Here is a 16,029-nt window from a genome sequence, read left to right as displayed (position 1 = left end):
TAATGAAATCCTGTCATTTGTAACAACATGTACAGAACTTATGTTCACTATGTTAAGTGAAATAAGCTAGTTACTTAATGGCTAAGGTACCACAAGCACCTCACTCGTGTGAAATCTAAAAATGTTGATATAGAAGTTAAAAAATAGAATGGTGGCTGGGTGATGTGGCACACACGTGTAATCCCAGCAACACAAAAGTTTGAATTAGGAGGATTCCAAAGCCCTAAGCAACTTAGCAAGACTCTGTCTCAATAAAAAGGCATGAGTGGGGACAGCTGGGGATGTGGCTCTGTGGGTTAAGCACCACTGGGTTCAATCCCTGGTGCCAAAAAAATAAAATGAAAAAAAAAAAAAAATGGAATGGTGGTGGCTACCAGGGACTGGATAGAGTAGGGTGGAACAAGGGAAGGAAAAAAGTTGATCAATGCGTATTAAGCTCTCATCAGATAGAGTAAGAATTTGTAGTGTGTCATCATACAGTAAGGTGACTGTAGATTACAATAACATGGTAAATTTTTAAAAGCTGGAAGAAACTTTTATTGTTTTAACCATAAAGAAACAACAAGCCAGTCGAATTTGCGCGGGTTCAGGACTGGCATCATCATGGCTGCCTTCCACGATATTGAGTAGGTGAGCCAGGGACCGCTGAGCTTGCTGGGCGCTAATCGCGCCGAGGCTCAGCGGCTGCGGCTACTGGGGCGCCAGGAGCAGATACTGGAGGGGTTGCTGGAGACGCAAGACTGCGCCGAGCAGCGGCTGCGAGAGACCCTGGCTTCAGAGGAAGAGGTGGCCCAGAGCCTTCTTGACTCAAAGGAGCGCGTGTAAAAGGAGCGCGTGTGAGGGGAGAGCGGAGCGGCAGCGGTTGGAAGCCGAGCTCGGGAAGGCGACCGAGGACGACGCTCGCCTGCAGGCCAGCCTCCTTCAGCTCACCAGAGAGCTGAAGGAGCTCAGGGAGCCTGAGGCCGATCTGGAAAGACAGGAGAGAGAGGTTGACGAGGACACGATGGTCACCATCCCTTCTGCTGTGTATGTGGCTCAACTTTATCACCGAATTAGTAAAATCGAATGGGATTAGAGAGCAAGCCAGGAATGATCAAAGGCATCCATCAATGGCCCCAGCATGGCTCAGCCCATCCACCTGGACAGCACCCAACTCTCCAAGAAATTCATCAGCGACTATCTCTGGAGCCCGGTGGACACCAAGTGGTAGCTCAGAGCCTCATGACCTGCTGAATTGGCCATGGAGGGTGGTGGTAGCTCCGTGATCATCAGTTTAAAATTAAATGTTTGCACATTAAAAAAAAAAAAAAAATCTGAGCAAATAAATATTTTAACTTCATTTAAACATTACACAATATATACATGCATCAGAACATCACATAGCGCCCCATTAGTATGCACAATTTTTAATGTTTTTGCATATCAAATAAAATTTAAAATTGAATAAAAATTTCACTGACCATGTTAAGTTGCAGTTGTTACTAATGAAATAATATGTAAACTTTTATATATATCTGAAAACCTCAATGATATTAATCTGGATAAATAATTGTATGAAAATTATAAAAATTTAATAAACAGTATAAGCACATATAATTATAACTATTTGAAATGAAGATAAGGCTGGGGATGAAGCTCAGTGGTAGAATACTTCCCTAGCATGTGTAAGGCTCTAGATTCAATCACCACTACTTGGGAAAAAAAAAAAAAAGATAAATTTAATGGGAATGTTCTGTGTGTTTTTTTTTAAATCCCATTTCTCAGTGAGCATGGATGAGAAATATCCAGAATTGAAGACTTAAGTTCCAAATTAATGAAAGTCGAATTGATGATGAATTTCTCATCAGCAATAATATAATCCATAATAATATAACATAGTCTCAAAGAGTGAATAAAAAAATTCTTAATCTAAAATCCTATGTCCATTTTAACATTCGTGAAAGTGTAAAAATGATATGAAGATTTTCAGATGAAAACTTATAAATATTAAGGTAACTCAATACTCAAATATCATCAGTGAAACAACTATCAAAATGAAAGAATATAATATTTAGAAGGAAAGAATGGGATGCAAGAAATGATAGTAATGCAAGGATAGTAAAGAAATGATAGTAATGGAAATTAAAGGATAGATTTCATAAACCTAAACAATCACTAACAAATGCTACTAAATTTGAATTTTTAAAGAAAAAGAAGGTTGGTGGAAATTGGTGGGTGAATAACAGTCCAATAACTGACTGGACCTTGATTGATTTGGATCAACAGTTGTTCAACCATGCAGAGAAGAGTTGGATCCCAATTCAGAGAGGCAGTGTGCAGAAGAAACAAAGGAATATATATACACACACATATGTGTATATGTATACACATATGTATAGTTGTTGAATATATATATATAGTTATTATTATTCAGAAAAATAAGCTGGTTTAAAAAATAAGAGTAATATTCTACAACAACACTGGGCATAGGAAACCCCCTTCTGGCGTACTAAGGGAAAAGAAAAATGGAATCATAAAGCTTTCAAGAACTTCTGACATCTCTATCAGAAATATGCACAGTTTGAGCCAAAAGAAGATTTAAATACAAAGCAACTAACACACATGACTCAGGACCAGAATGGTTCACTAACAATTCCTTTCTCAGAAATATCAACATGGAATAATTTTTGACTCTTTAATTATTATATAATTACTATATGTTAGTATATGATAATATAATTAACATATTTATATATTGTGATTTATGTATATTAAGTAGCATATAATTATTTGACTCTTTATTTCATTGGTATAACCTTGTGCATTGATTTGATAGATTCTCTTATCCTCCTATCTTATCAGAAATTGATTTCCTTAATTCATTCTTATGCATTTTGTATTGGTAAAGTTATAATGTGATAAATGGAAAATATCCACACTATTATGCTATTCTTGCCTATAATGATTATAATCTTTCATTACTTTCTTTTTCTCTTTGCCATTACCTCTCCTATCTATCCTTTTTCCTCACCACCAACCACTTCCCATTTAATATTTCGTTCCTCTGTAGTTGCTTCAAGATAATTGTGTTTTGCTTCATTTTGGTTGTTGTGGGGTTGAGCATTGAACCCAGTCGTGCTCAGGCACTGAGCCACATCCTCAGCCCCTTCTACTTTTAGTGTTGAAACAGTGTCCTTGGCCCTGTGAACATATTGTTTCACCCATCCAAACATCTAGGGTTCAAATGGGTGCCTTTATCTCTAGATTTTAATTTTCAAATTTATAATTTTGTACTAATTGGACCTTTCCAATCTGTTTCTGTACTTGCTTTCTTCAACACTATCTTATATTCCCATCCTGTTTTTTTGCTCATCACTTTTCTATTTCCTGCCTATTTCTGCCCTTCTCCACCCTGAGGTAGTTTTGGGTTTTGTGACGTTTTATTTATGTGGGTTTACATGAGTGTATGTGATTTTTTATTTTTCAAGGGTGTGGGTAGATGTATCTGACTATTTGGTTTAGATTTTATTTTGCTGGCTTGTTTAGTTGTTTAGTTTTTTTTGTTGTTGTTGTTCTCATCCTTCTTCTTTCACATGGCCTCTTCTTTCTCTTCTATTTTCATGTCCTAGGTAAGTATAATAACAATTTTATTTTTTAATACCAAAATTTCGATACCTAATAGGTATTTTAATACCAAAATACCTATTTCGGTGTACTATTTTCCTATTACACTTTGAACACAGTGGAGATTTAGAAAATATTTTAACAAATTTAGATTTACTGGTATAGGGTTTGCTCTTAAGTTATAGGTGATCATCAGTTCCCCTTAAAGGAGTATAAATAATTGATCAAAATACTAAGGACATGTTGACTGAACCCTCTGAAACAGAGCTACTCCCAGTGCTTAAAACATATAATACAATTAAAGTAGCCTACTAAAAATTCTTCCAGTCAACAGTGGGAGTAAGATCTATTCAGAAAAATTCACAAATTCAACATAGAAATACAGAAAACATGATATAACAAGGAAATAAAATGCCTCCGAAACTTTAAAATCCCTAAGAACTGAATCCTCAGATATTGAAATGACAAAATGCCAAACAAGTCAAAGAGTCAATGGTTAAAATGATCAAGGAATTAAACAAGAGATAGAAAGTGAAGTAAGAGAAAATACAGAAAGTAAAAGATCATTTCAATAAAGAAATAGTCTTAAGAAGTATCAAACAGATAGCCAGGAAATAAAATAATCAGTTAATCAAATTAAACATTCAATGGAGGGGGATGGGGGGCAGGTGGAGGGGACGACTTAGACGCACATCATCCACGGTCCCTCTGGACTGGAGGGACTCGTGAGCCGAAGCCCAGAAATCCGGGGGTGGATAAGACACCGCGTCCCCCCAAATTCCCCCTGAGGGAGAAACTCAGAGATCCTGACCTCTTTTGGAGACCCTTTTGGTGACCACAAAAGGATTCGATCACTCAGGACAAAGATGCCAGAGGAGCTCTGGACAATGACTGGAAGTCAACAGAGTCCCTAGAGGTGGTGCTCAGGGTGATGCATTGACAATGACTGGGTGTCTTCCAGTTGCTGGCCTCCGATGCCTGACTAGGGACAGCACACCGCGCTTCCTCCTGACCTTCGACTTCGACGAGACCATCGTGGAGAAAACAGTGAGGACTCGATTGTGCGCGCTGCGCCAGGCCAGCGACTGCCAGAGAGCCTGAGAGCCACCTACTGCGAGGGCTTCTACAACAGTACATGCAGCGCATCTTCAAGTACCTGGGTGAGCAGGGCGTGCGGCCGCGGAACCTGTGCGCTGTCTACGAGGCCATCCCCCTGTCTCCGGGTATGGGAGATTTGCTACAGTTTGTGGCCAAGCAGGGCTCCTGCTTCAGGTTATTCTCATTTCGGATGCCAACACTTTTTCCGTGTGGAGAGCGCCCTGCGTGCAGCCGGCCACCACTGCCTCTTCCGTCGCAACTTCAGCAACTCCTCCGGGCCTGACGCTCGGGGACTACTGGTGCTGCGGCCCTTCCACACACACAGCTGCACGCGCTGCCCAGGCAACATGTGCAAGCATAAGGTGCTCAGCGACTACCTGCGGGAGCGGGCCCACGATGGTGTGCACTTCGAGCCTCTTCTACGTGGGCGATGGTGAGAAAGATTTCTGCCCGATGGGGCTGCTGGCGGCGGTGATGTGGCCTTCCCGCGCCGTGGTTACCCCATGCACCGCCTCATTCAGGAGGCACAAAAGGTCGAGCCCAGCTCCTTCCGCGCCAGCGTGGTGCCCTGGGAAACGGCCACCGATGTGCGCCTCCATCTGCAACAGGTGCTGAAGACGTGCTGAGCACTGCCGCCTGGAGGGGGCGCCCCGGCGAGAGGGCTGAGGAAGGACAGGGAGGGGGAATTGGGAAAGACAAACCTAGTTTTACTACTCCCTCTTCCCTTTTCGCTTTGCTATGTCCCTCCGGTAATTTCTGGAATTTCGTTCTGGGAGAGGTTCCCAACGGTCCCTATCTATGCAGTTGACCCAGATCTGCTGCTGTCCCCAGTTCCACGACAAACAGTTCAATTCTGGAGTCTGTCCATAGCGGAGTGGTGTGCATACCCTGAAGGAGACAGCAGCGTTTCCAAAACCCTGTGCTCCGAACTGGGAGGAAGGGACTCCTTGGCAGATGAGAAAAGGAACACCTCCCACTGCTTTAACTGTTGCCTCGGCTGCGTAATCTCCCCTCCCCCAGTCTTCGCTCAAGGGGACCCAGGACCCCAAACTCCTCATGGCCCCACCGGACTTTCAGTGGAGACAGATGATCCTCTCTGCTGACAGCTCCAGGCCTCCCCGATCTTGCTTCAGCCACGGAAATTCCACACTATTTCTGTACTCGCAACACCTTGCCAACCCCCTCCCAGCCCACCAGCACCTCTAAATGGAAAAAACAAACAAAACAAAACAAAACAAAACAAAACAAAACAAAACCCAGAGGGAACAGTAGCCTCCTGGTGGTGAACGAGGTAGCACACCGTCCACCTCGGTTAAGACCAGCCAGGGACTTCACAGCGTGCGAAGGTATCTCCTCCCACCGAGTCTCCTCTATGCAGCAAGAGTCCAGGGACTTCACCAAAATCATCCTCCACGTCCCCCTCCTTCCATATGGGACAGAAAGCCATGAGGTTTTAAAGCAGAGTCAGGGAAAACCAAGCCCCTTCTCCCTCTGGTGTTTGAGAACTATAAAGGAGGTGAAGAGGGGAAAAAATATTCAATGGAAAATATCACTAATAGTTTGAATCACAAAGAAGACAGATTTTCAGATCTCAAAGACAAGGTATATAATCTTGAAAATTTAGCAATGAAGACAATAAAAGTTCATGACCAGAATGATTAGGAAATATAGGAAAACATGAAGAGACCAAATCTAAGGATCTTTGGCATCAATGGAGGAAGTGATATTCGAACTAAAGGCATGCATAATCATTTTGGTGAAATAATATCAGAAATGTTTCAAAACCTCAAAAATGAAAAGGGCATCCAAATACAAGAGATATTCAGAATTCCAAATAGATAAGATCAAAAGAGATCCCCTATAAGATATATTTAAATTAAAATGTCTAATATGCAGGACAAAGAGAAATTTAAAACTGCAAGAGAAAAATGGCAGGTCACATTTAGATGCGAATTAGAAAGATCTCAAATGAACAACCTAATGTTACATCTCAAAGTTCTAGGAAAGCAAGAATAAATTAATTTTAAAACCAGTAGATCAAGCAATAATTAAAATAAGGACTCAGATTAATGAAATTTAGTATAAAAAAACAATGCACAGGATCAATGAAGCAAAGAGTTGGTTCTTTGTAAAGATAAACAAGATTGATAAATTCTTAGCCAAACTGTAATGTTTACGGAAACTTAATTCCCTATAGCTAAACAATGGTCTCAGCCTAGGGGAATCATCAACAAATGAATGGATGAAGAAAATGTGGTACATTTATGTAATGGAATACTATTCAACTATTAAAAAAATAATGACATTTGCTGGTAAATGGATAGAACTGGAGACTATCATGCTAAGTGAAATAAGCCAATCCCAAAGAACCAAAGGTTGAATGTTTTCTCTGATATATGGGTGCTAAATCCACAATGGGGTGGGAAGTAGGGAAGATTAGAAGTACTTTGAATTAGAAAAAGGGGAATGAAGGGAAAGGAGGGCAAGTGGGAATAGAAAACAGTAAGATAAAAAAGACATTAGGCGCAGGCGCAGCCGGCGGGTTTCCCTGGCTACTGTGGGCGCCGCTGCCCGCTCGACAGCCTCGGGCTGGTCAGCCGCCCTGCTCCATGGCGGGCTGCGCTCCGCGGGCTCTGCCGGGCTCCAAGGCGCGCCTCCGCCTCGCCACCTTCCTGCTGGGCGCCTCGGTGCTCGCGCTGCCGCTGCTCACGCGCGCCGGCCTGCAGGGCCGCACTGGGCTGGCGCTCTATGTGACCTGGCTCAATGCGCTGCTGCTGCTGCTGCTGCTGCTCTACCGGCAGCCCTTACCAGCCATCCGAGCTTGTTTCCTTGACTTTGTGTTTGGCTGCGGCATACTGCTAAGTTTTAGCCAGTCTTCCTGGAATCACTTTGACTGAACTGAAGCAGATCACCTGGCTCAGTGCCACGGGGCTGCTGATGGTGCTCTTTGGAGAATGCCTGAGGAAAGCTGCCATGTTTATAGCTGGTTCCAACTTCAACCACGTGGTGCAGAACGAGAGGTCAGATACCCATACTCTGGTGACAAGTGGTGTGTATGCTTGGTTCCGGCACCCTTTCTATGTGGGATGGTTTTATTGGAGTATTGGAACCCAGGTGATGATGTGTAACCCCATCTGTGGTGTTGTCTATGCCCTGACAGTGTGGCGATTCTTCCGTGATTGAACAGAGGAAGAAGAAATATCCCTGATTCACTTCTTTGGAGAGGAGTACCTGGAGTATAAGAAGAGGGTGCCTACAGGTCTGCCTTTCATAAAGGGAGTCAAGGTGGAGCTATGATGGGCGGGGGCCTCGAGAGACCAAGGGCCTCTGGCCCCATGTAGCCCAGGACAAAACTGCTTTCAGTTGGCCACTGAGGAATGAATTTTCTTAGTCATTTTATATGTCACTAATTACTCTTCTGGAATGTCACCCCAAGACCAAATGGTCAGAAGGCCTTAGGACCAAAGGACCCACGGGAGCAATCTGTTCTTGTGCTGAATCAAGGTAGACATAGATTAACAATGAACAAGAAACAAACTACAGCAATATTCATCAGTACCCCTTCTACAGTGACCTGGTGAGAATCCAGGCCACAATCCAGTGCCCCTGAAGCCACAGTGTATTTGCATTGTCCCAGGACTCCTCAGGAGAGGTAGATGTTGATTGTAGCAGAGCTTCTGCCTCAGCCACAGTGGTGGGTGTTGCCGCATTAAAAAAATGCATTGAAAATCTTTAACTGAAAAACAACAGCACAGTTTTTACCTCTTTATTCTGTCCTTAGTGCATGAAATCTATCCAATTCTAAGGATTCTTCCTTATATGACACTTTGGCTTAGTCGTATTTACACAGCTATTTTTTATAAATAGCAGCATAAATTTAAAAGTGCTCATTTGGTATTTTGAGCTCCAGCTTTGATTTGGCAGCAAGTAAGCACAGCCCTCTCTGATTTGGCTGTGTTGCATTGTGTGACCATGGGCACCCCAGGCCAGGGGACTGTGGGCCCTTGGCTTTCCTGGGGTTTTTGTTCCTGCTCTCCTGTTATCCTGACAGGCAAGTCAAAGATGTGTTTATTTTTCCTTTCTCCAGCAAATGCTTACTGAATGCCTGCTCCATGCAAGGCATCATGAAACGCTGAGAAATATTGGTCCATTTATTTGGGGTTTTATTCTCATTTTAATAGCTTATATTTTTGTGTTTCAATGTAAATCTATGAAGCATTTTTTTTTTCTCTCCCAAAATTACATTCTCCCCCTGTGCTGCATCAGGCAATCTTTTCTAAAGGGGTTGCAGCACGTACAACTGCAAATTCAGGCAAAGCAACTCAAACATCTTCCGTAAAGCAGATTCTCACAACTGAGGTTCAGTCAGCATTTTAGTTTTGCATTCTGGGGAGAGCAGTTGGCTTCTTGAGTCAAGCCTCAAAGCCTTAAGAGGCGAGACCTTTGCCTAGTCCTGGGCTGGACAGGAACTTGGTCTCCTTGTGAAATCCTTCCTGGCAGTTTGTAGTGGCACAAATGAAGCACGAATGTGAAGGTGGCCTTGGTGTGTGCCCAGAGCACTGCTCGGTCACTACCATGCCTCATGGCTTTGGAGGAGCCTCTGAACCCTTGCTCAGACCTCCCCATCTGCAGAATGGAATCAATACCACCTACCTCACACGGGTGTTGTGTAGACAGACAGTGTTGAACATTCTTCATACTTAGATGAGAGGGATGACACGATGAACTCACACAGTGAACTACATGGAGGTGGACTGAACCTGGTTAGCTGTGCACATGCCTAAAGTGTATGTTTGACAGAGCATTTTCCCAGCTCAGAAATATGGCTTATTTCTAGATCTCATGGCTTAATATTTTGTTGTTAGGTATACCAAAGAGGCTTATGGGTTTGTCGACTACCAGCACTATGCTTGCTGGTCTGAGAGCCATGACCCTCACGAGGGGCTTGCAGGGCATTCTGGCAAGTCCATGGCTGCAGCAGCACTGAGTTCCTGTGGTGGGAACCGTGTCTGACGGGACACAGCTCGAACACACTCACTCTGGGACCCTGAGTCAGGTCAGTCAGTGTTTCCAGACCTCACTTACCTGAAGCGAACTTCCCTTACCAGGACTGCAGACTGACAGAGGGCGTGGTTGGGGTTTTGGCAGCCATCCCCAGCTTTTTGAGGTGAAATTGTTTCTCACTGTATCTAAGCAAGACTGGACCCAGCCTCCATTCCCCCTGGGGGCCATGAAGTTGTTTTTGATGGATGGAGAGCAGCTAATGATGGTCCCTGGTGTATGGGTGGTAAGGCTGGGTGTTGGCATTTAATGTCAGCATCCATCTGCTGGAGGCCAATAAGCTTACCTTCTTTCCAGGCCCAGGAGCAAAGGATCCTAAGTCTTGAGGTTTCACAGTGATGCTGCTTCATACCACTGAAGGCTGACATTGCATTGTTTTAAAAAGTAATTCCCATGGCATGGTAGTGAGAATGTTCCTATCCTCACTGTAGTCCCAGGGCAGGAGACAGCCATGGCTTAGGGATGAAAGGTGAACTGTGGATTGACCTCGCCTGCTGCTGTTGAGATTATTTTTTAAATTTACAAACATAGCAGTGACAGGCCCAGGGCAGAAAATCAGGTCAGTGAGCAAAGGCTTTTTGGGTACTCGCTGTAAAGTCCACATTACCAGTTTTCTCACATTGAGAAACTGTCAGATTTCTTTGCAAGTGTGAAAGTGGAGATTCTTAAATAAAGAATGGGTATTGTACAGAAAGCAAGCTACTTTGAAACAGCATAAAATGAAACATTTCATGAAGATCTGTAGGCCACTGCTGAGCAAAGTGTTGGCAAAGCAGTAGAAGGTGAGCCTCTGGGGTAGAAAACAAAGGGCACGTCCCTGGTGTCCCTCCTTGGTGTGAGCTGCTTCTTGAGCCTAGAAAGTAGGCTTTATTGATTGTTCCCACTTGCTTACCAACTGGGGATTGGTATGACAGGGAAGGCGTTCTTAGACCACTGTCAGTGTGTCAGTGTCAGACTTGGTGAGGTCTCAGCCAGAACTCCTTGGTCACATCCTGCCACAGGCACAGTGAGCCCCCGTTCCCTCTGCACCTTCTCACTGCCTTAGGTAGTTGCACCCACTGTAGTTGGCCTTCCTAGTGGCTCAGCAGGGCTAGAGACCTCACCTCTCTGATGTGGTGTGAAGCGCTCACTCTGTGGCTGCTTGTCCTGGGCCCAGAAGACCCCACCAGCCTGAGTGGAGGCAGCCCATCCCGTCGCAAGGAGAGGGGCTTACAGAGTAATTATTCTACTCTTTTTACATACAGAAATGTTTATTTAAATATTTTCAATTGGATTTTCTTTCACAGATACTGATTATTCTTTCCAATTCTTAAATAAACTGTACTTGATTTCACTACAAAAAAAAAAGACATTACTTTCTTATATACATTTATGAATACACAACCAATGTAGTTCCACCTCATGTACAACCAGAAGAATGGGAAATACATTTCTTATGTATATAACATGTCAAAATATATTCTACTGTCACATGTAACTAATACAGACAAATAAAAAAAAATAAGAAAGTGATCCAAAGTAACAAAATTAGAGAAGAAAAAGGAGATATCACCACAGACATTGCTGAAATATGAAATCTGGAGAATCATTAGGAAGTATTTTGAAAACTTTTACTTCAAAAAAGTGGAAAATCTGGAAGATAAGAACAAATTTCTAGACACATATGATTTACATAAATTGAACCAAGAGGATATAGAAAATTTAAGCAAACCAATATTAAGCAATAAGATTGAAATAATAATAAAAAGCCTTTCAACAAATAAAAGCTGAGAGCTATGCAGATTCTTAGCTGAAATCTGCCAGATCTTTAAAGAACTAGTCAAATATTCCTGAAATTATTCTATAAAATAGAAGGAGAGGGAACATGCTAAAACTCATTGTATGAAGCCAGTAATCCCCTAAAAGTAAAACCAGAGAAAGACATATCAAGGAAAGAAAACTACAGACTAATATTCCTGATGAACATAGGTGCAAATATTCTTAATGAAATATTAGCAGTCCTTATTCAAAAACACATTAAGAAGGTTATTCACCATGATCAAATTTATTTCATTCCAGGAATGCAAGTTTGGTTCAACAGACCAAATCAAGAAAAGCAAATCAACAAATATAATTCATCGCATAAATAGAATCAAGGAGAAAAATCACATGAATATCTCAATAGGTAAGTAAAAAAAAAAAAATCTATGTTAAAATCCAGCACCCATTCATGTTAAAATCACTGGAAAAAAATTGGAAAAGAAGGAACATACCTCATCATCACAAAGACAATATGTGACAAACTTAAAGCTAACATTAAACTGATTTGAGAAAAACTGAAAGAAGTTTCTCTAAAATCAGGAACAAGACAAGGATGTACACTCTCACCTTTCCTATTCAATCTAGTTCTTGAAACTCCAGCCAAAGCAATTAGGCAAGAGAAGGAAATTAAAGGGATACAAATGATAAGTAAAAGTCAAATTATCTCTGCTGATGATAATTCTATAATTGAAAGACTTAAAATACCCCAACAAAAGACTCCTAGATACAATGAATTCACCAAAGTATCAGGATACAAGGTCAACATTCAAAAACCAATAACTTTTCTATATTCCAATAATGAATCTATTGAGAAAGAAATCAAGAAAACAATTCCATTCCCAATATCCTTGAAATAAAATAAAATACTTGGGAATAAATTTAAACAAGAATATGAATGGTTTCAAGAGTGACAATTATAGAATACTAACAAAAGTAATTGAAGAACTTCCTGGGCCTAATAGTGAACATATGAGGCTATCAAGACCCTTCACTTTCAAAAATGACACAATCCAGCATCCTGGGAGGAAAACAATTACTTTAGAAGCACGCCATCCACAGGCAAAAGTAGCAGTTACTGAGTATTATGTTAAATAAGACAAAATCAGGGTAAGAAGAAATCGAGAGCTAAAGAGAGGAAAAAAAAAAAAAAAGAAGATATTGAAGAATGAGAATTGGGAAAGACCTACCATGCTCTTGGATAGGCAGAAAACAGGATATCAATATGTAGCAAAATGAAAGTAGATCTCTATATCCCTCCCTGCACAAAAAACTACTTAAAATGAATAAAAGACATAGGAATAGACTGGAAACACTGCCCAAGCAAACATAGGGTCAACGCTTCAACATATTGGCCCAAGCACTGAGTTCCTTAATAAGATTCCTAAAGCTAAAGAAATAAAACCAAGAATCAATAAGTGGAAAGTCTTCAAATTAAAAAGCTTCTGCACAGCATAGAAAACAAGAACATTAAGGAATAGCTTACATGATGGAAGTAAATATTTGACACCTTCTGATGGGTTAATAAACAAAATATATAAAGAAATCAAAAAACTTAACACCAAAAAAACTCCAATCAATAAATGGAAAAAAGAACCAAACACACATTTCTTCAAAGAAGAAATGCAAATGTCCAACAAATATATGAAAAAAATTCAACATCCTTAGCAATCAAGGAGATGCAAATTCAAATTACAATGAGATTTCAACTCAATCCGGTAAGAAAGCAGTAATAAAAAAATACAAAAAGTAATAACTTTAGGTGAGGATATGGGAAAAAAGGTACACTTATGCATTGTTGATGGACTACAAATTAGCACAACCACTATGGCAAGTGGTCCAGAGATTTCTCAAAGGACTAGGGATGAACCACCATATGACTCAGCTATCTCAAGTGCTAAAATCAGTTGCTATAGTGACACAGTCACTCAATACTTATAGCAACACAGTTCACAACAGCCAAGTTGTGAAACCATACCAAATGCCTGTCATCATACAACTGGATAAAGACAATATGACCTATGTACACAATGGAGTTTTATTCAGCCATAAAGAAGAATAAAATCCTGTCATTTGTTGGTAAATGCATGGAAGTAGAGAACATCATGCTGAATGAAATAAGTCCAACACAGAAAGTCAAGGGTTGAATGTTTTCTCTTATATGCAGAAGCTATGAAGAAATAAATAATTTTAAGAAATTAGGGGGAACTCACAATAATAAAAGAGAGAATAATGGTCTGGAGAAAGTCAAATGAGTAAGGTGGAGAAGGGTTGGGAAAGGGAGGAAGAGCATAATTCAAATAACCAAACTATGCATTATGATTTACATATGAGGTTCCCCAAAAAGGGTATGTGTAAGATAATGCAAGAAAGTGTAGAAATAAGAATATTAACCTAATGAGTGCATTAATTCTGGGTGGTAACTGTAGGAAGATAGGGTGTGGCTAGAGGAGGTGGGTCACTGAGGGCCTGCCTTTGGGATTTATATTTTGTCCTTGGTGAGGGGAGGTCAGTCTCTCTTTCTCTCTCTGTTTCCTGCTGCCGTGCTCCCAGCTGCTTTCCTCCACCATCCCCTTCCCCCATGATGTTCTGCCTCACCTTGGATCCAGAGCAATGGAGTCAGCCATCTGTGGGCTGAGATTGAAGTCACTGTTATCATCTGTCTATTCACAAATTCAGTTCCATAACTGCTATTTAAAATGCTGATGAGTTAGGCTCAGGCTCAATAAGAGGCAGTCTATTAGCACTGTAACTACACATTTCAGTAATATAGTTATATCAACAATTTCTTCTCCTCCAGCTCTGCAGGTGTTGGGCAGATAATAAGAAACCAGTAGAACAGTAGGTTGGTGGGAGAACTCTTCTCCCTTGAGACATCCCACAGAGTAAAATCAAATGATTAATTTTAGAGTCAAGAAGAGTCTGCAGAAAGAAAATGTTGTTCAGTTCATATAGTACCTGCCTTACACAAAAATTTTGGTGATTTGTTCATAATCTTCCAAGTTTTATGCTTATTATAATATCAGATTTTTGTAAACTAAAGGGTGCTCAAGTGGCTGTTGTTTTACTGTCCCCTCTCCCAAATGTATGTAAGGGGAAATAAGTGTTTGCTAAACCCTGAATATGTTGATACATTATATTAAAAAATTATCAGAAACCCAGGAGCCAGTTATGCTTCTCTTTTAAATGTGAGCTTTAAATGTTATAATTTCTTCTACTTTCTTACATTTATCATCTTACATATTATTAAATATTAGACGAGGTCACTTCATGATCAGCTATCCTTCACTAGTTTCTCACAATTTTCCTTTCCCTATATCTTTCTTTCTTGCTTATAGACTTGTAGGCCATATATCTCTGTCCATGTCAACCTATGACTACAAACTCAGTTGATAATTTTAATTATTTTCTGGACTTCTTTCCAAGAGTCAGTGTCTCTCTCCCCTCCCTGCTCCCAAAACAATATATTTTCACCCGATAACTCTAAGAGTCTTAAAGAAGGTATCTTACTGTCACATTTCTGTTTGTGCTAAACAGGACCTTTCTGAAATTACTACTCTACTAAGTACAGTTGACCACTAAAGAAACCAACTTATGCCTTTGGGAGAGTGTAGGTAACCAGAAGAGCTTTAAATATAGCATATGAACATATATGGTTGGACTAAATCACTCTCTAGCTTCCTATAGAGGGTGAGTCAACCAAAAGCAGCATTTTTCACCATTTGGAAATCCTGTGATGTAAGAAAGTTATACCATGCTGACCAGGGAGTAAAATTTGCTGGCCAAGCCACTTCCTGGAAGGACTTTTGGCATGAACCCAGAGATTCTGAAGACATTTAGAATACTATGAACTTGCATCAGAAGGTTGTAGAGTATTCATAAATGGAGAAACTGAGGTAGGATATTACATGGGCCCAGACCCAGGTTCAAGATTACACTGTTCAAATGGTATCAAGGTTCTTGACTGAGGCCAGCCACATGGGAAGGACATGTAACATTCTGAAAGAGCTGCACCTTGTTATGTAGGGAATAGCTCTGCCAGTTGGATAAATCCAGGTTCAAGGGAGTTACTTAAGATATGTCATAAAAGGTAGTTTACAAGGTAGGACTTCTGAAGTATAGGGCCCAGGACAGTGATGAGTCAGCTTGCTGACATGCACAGTGAAAATGAGATTAAGTCTATCAAATTTGCTACCTATTCTTGTTCATTTTTATTCATCCATTATCCATAGTCAGTAACTAAATGTTTCATATATATATATATATATATATATATATGTTTATAAATAATATAAATTTTAAATAGCTATAAGTAGAAATATTTCTATGCTGTATATGTCTCAAAAGGACAAACACACATACAGACATGCACACACACACTTTTAAGTCTTTAATTGTATATTTAATTTAGCTGCAAGGTAGAAAGAATTTGAAGCAGCCAAGTGCTAATTCCTTCATAATTCTACAGTG

General features: G+C 40.8%; 3 pseudogenes; all 3 read left to right on the top strand.

Annotated features, from left to right (window-relative positions):
* The first annotated feature begins 603 nt into the window (after nucleotides 1-603).
* LOC124985902 (kinetochore protein Spc24-like) lies at nucleotides 604-1,210 on the top strand (annotated as a pseudogene).
* Nucleotides 1,211-4,545: 3,335 nt separating this feature from the next.
* On the top strand, nucleotides 4,546-5,465 carry LOC124985943 (phosphoethanolamine/phosphocholine phosphatase-like; annotated as a pseudogene).
* Nucleotides 5,466-7,310: 1,845 nt separating this feature from the next.
* LOC124985509 (protein-S-isoprenylcysteine O-methyltransferase-like) lies at nucleotides 7,311-8,251 on the top strand (annotated as a pseudogene).
* The last annotated feature ends 7,778 nt before the right edge of the window (nucleotides 8,252-16,029 follow it).

Source organism: Sciurus carolinensis, chromosome 5 (genome assembly GCF_902686445.1).
Source record: "Sciurus carolinensis chromosome 5, mSciCar1.2, whole genome shotgun sequence".
Taxonomy (NCBI): Eukaryota; Metazoa; Chordata; class Mammalia; order Rodentia; family Sciuridae; genus Sciurus; species Sciurus carolinensis.
Note: the sequence above shows the minus strand (reverse complement) of the source record. Positions and strands in the feature narration are given on the sequence as shown.